The sequence below is a fragment of the Chiloscyllium plagiosum genome, unplaced genomic scaffold, assembly GCF_037043375.1.
Source record: "Chiloscyllium plagiosum isolate Xiang-an unplaced genomic scaffold, Cpla_swu_hap1 HiC_scaffold_4, whole genome shotgun sequence".
NCBI lineage: Eukaryota > Metazoa > Chordata > Chondrichthyes > Orectolobiformes > Hemiscylliidae > Chiloscyllium > Chiloscyllium plagiosum.
In genome coordinates, this window is record NW_028270142.1 from 99,180,516 (window position 1) to 99,184,119 (window position 3,604).

A 3,604-nucleotide genomic window follows, 5' to 3' on the forward strand; every position below is an offset into this window, starting at 1 on the left:
ATAATTCTATTCGTTTGAAAATTGTGATGGAAAAGGATAGACCAGATCTAAAAGTTTAAGTTCTAAATTGGAGAAAGGCCAATTTTGACGGAATTAGGCAAGAACTTTCGAAAGCTGACTGGAGGCAGATGTTCGCAGGTAAAGGGACGGCTGGAAAATGGGAAGCTTTCAGAAATGAGATAACGAGGATCCAGAGAAAGTATATTCCTGTTAGGATGAAAGGGAAGGCTGGTAGGTATAGGGAATGTTGGATGACGAAAGAAATTGAGGGTTTGGTTAAGAAAAAGAAGGAAGCATATGTCAGGTATAGACAGCATAGATCGAGCGCATCCTTAGAAGAGAATAAAGGAAGTAGGAGTATACTTAAGAGGGAAATCAGGAGGGCAAAAAGCGGACATGAGATAGCACTGGCAAATAGAATTAAGGAGAATCCAAAGGGTTTTTACAAATATATTAAGGACAACAGGGTAACTAGGGAGAGAATAGGGCCCCTCAAAGATCAACAAGGCGGCCTTTGTATGGAGCCTCAGAAAATGGGGGAGATAGTAAATGAATATTTTGCATCAGTATTTACTGTGGAAAAGGATATGGAAGATATAGACTGTAGAGAAATAGATGGTGACACCTTACAAAATGTCCAGATTACAGAGGAGGAAGTGCTGGATGTCTTGAAAGTTGGATAAATCCCCAGGACCTGATCAGGTGTACTCAAGAATGAGAGAAGTGATTGGTGGGCCTCTTGCTGAGATATTTGTATCATCAACAGTCACAGGTGAGGTGCCGGATGACTGGAGGTTGGCAAACGTGGTGCCACTGTTTAAGAAGGGCGGTAAAGACAAGCCAGGGAAGTATAGACCGGTGAGCCTGACCTCAGTGGTGGGCAAGTTGTTGGAGGGAATCCTGAGGGACAGGATGTACATGTAATTGGAAATGCAAGGACTGATTCGGGATAGTCAACATGGCTTTGTGCATGGGAAATCATGTCTCACAAACTTGATTGAGGTTTTTGAAAAAGTAACAAAGAAGATTGATGACGGCAGAGCAGTAGATGTGATCTATATGGACTTCAGTAAGGCGTTCGACAAGGTTCCCCATGGGAGACTGATTAGCAAGGTTAGATCTCATGGAATAAAGGGAGAACTTGCCACTTGAATACATAACTGACTGAAAGGTAGAAGACAGAGGGTGGTGGTGGAGGGTTGTTTTTCAGTCTGGAGGCCTGTGACCAGTGGAGTGCCACAAGGATTGGTGCTGGGCCCTCTACTTTTTGTCATTTACATAAATGATTTGGATGCGAGCATGAGAAGTACAGTTAGTAAGTTTGCAGATGACACCAAAATTGGAGGTGTAGTGGACAGCGAAGAGGGTTACCTCAGATTACAACAGGATCTTGACCAGATGGGCCAATGGGCTGAGAAGTGGCAGATGGAGTTTAATACAGATAAATGCGAGGGGCTGCATTTTGGGAAAGCAAATCTTAGCAGGACTTATACACTTAATGATAAGGTCCTAGGGAGTGTTGCTGAACAAAGAGACCTTGGAGTGCAGGTTCATATCTCCTTGAAAGTGGAGTCACAGGTAGATAGGATAGTGAAGAAGGCGTTTGGTATGCTTTCCTTTATTGGTCAGAGTATTGAGTACAGGAGTTGGGAGGTCATGTTGCGGCCGTACAGGACATTGGTTAGGCCACTGTTGGAATATTGCGTGCAATTCTGATCTCCTTCCTATCTGAAAGATGTTGTGAAACTTGAAAGGGTTCAGAAAAGATTTACAAGGATGTTGCCAGGGTTGGAGGATTTGAGCTATAGGGAGAGGCTGAACAGGCTGGGGCAGTTTTCCCTGGAGCATCAGAGGCTGAGGAGTGACCTTATAGAGGTTTACAAAATTATGAGGGGCATAGATAGGATAAATAGACAAAGTCTTTTCCCTGGGGTGGGGGAGTCTAGAACTAGAGGGCAGAGGTTTAGGGTTAGAGTGGAAAGATATAAAAGAGACCTAAGGGGCAACTTTTTCACACAGAAGGTGGTGCATATATGGAATAAGCTGCTAGAGGATATGGTGGAGGCAGGTACAATTGCAACATTTAAGAGACATTTGGATGGGTATATGAATAGGAAGGGTTTGGAGGGATATGGGCCAGGTGCTGGCAGGTGGGACTAGATTGGGTTGAGACAGATGGGACCGAAGGGTCTGTTTCCGTGCTGTACATCTCTATGATTCTATGACTCTAAGAGCACTTCTGGCTATAAAAACGAAAACAAATGAAAAGAAAGGAAATGACTGTTCCAAAAAATGCTCTTCTGGTGCATCGGTAGTGTTCTCTGAACCAGGAGATCTGGCTTCAAGTCCCACCTATTCCGGAGGTATGTAATAACATCTCTGAGCAGGTTGATTAATAATACCTGGATGTTAAGACAAAGGGAAAATGAGGTCTGCAGATGCTGGAGATCAGAGATGGAAATGTGTTGCTGGAGAAGCGCAGCAGGTCAGGCAGCATCTAGGGAACCTAGATGCTGCCTGACCTGCTGCGCTTCTCCAGCAACACATTTCCATGTTAAGACAAAGGGGCTGTTATGGAACAGCAACAGTGTCTTGTGCCTCAAGGTCCCACCTGCTGCAGAAATGTGCAACATCAAGCAGGTTCATTAGGCAACATTTTTTTAAAGAGAGGGGAGATTAGTTGAGGCCTCGATCAAGCTTCACCTGAATAAAAATACATTTAATGCAGGGAGAAATGGGTTCTTCTGGTGTGGGAGCTGTATTGCTACATCTGGGCCAGAATACCTAGGTTCAAATCCCTCCTGCTTCAGAGGTGCACAATAACATCACTGAACAGATGTGTTCGAAAATTATTATATTTGAATATGAGGACCAATTGCAATAGTTCCAGGTTTGCACATTAATACATAATTGGTGGGAATGTGAGTTGTGAGGGGGAATGCTAAGACGCTTCAATAGGATTTGACAGGCTGAGTGAATGAGAATGTGGCAGATGGAATATGATGTGAGGGTCTTGATTTTGGTATGAGGGATGGATGTGCAGTGTATTTGTTACATGGCATGAGAGGAGTGTGTTGATATACAAAGGGATTTGGGAATCCTTGTTCATAAGTCACTGAAAACTAACATGCAGTTGCAGAAAGACAAATGTTATGTTAGCAATGGAAGTTGGCTGCCACTATATCCACTGCTTTGGTGGAGCAGTGTTTTCTTTTGTGTCTGAGGGAACAGACTCTACTTCGGAATGATATGAGGTCTTCAAACACAATTGCATTTATCAGGCACTTCTCCAAACACGTTTAAGACATCTGTGATTGTAGAATTCTGCATATGAATCTCATGCAGTGACTAAATGTATGGAATTAAACTCCTGGCCAGAAGCAATCTTGGCTGAAAATGTGTTGCTGGAAAAGCGCAGCAGGTCAGGTAGCATCCAGGGAACAGAAGCAATCTTGACCATGCCATTACAAATTAATTATAGCCATCTCTCTGAATTGGAAGTAACGACAGGCAACCTACAAAAACAACCTGCATTCCATAAATCTCAAACATATTCCAACATTCATAGGCAGCACAAGGGCCTAAGAGTTGCTTTGTCCTCAAT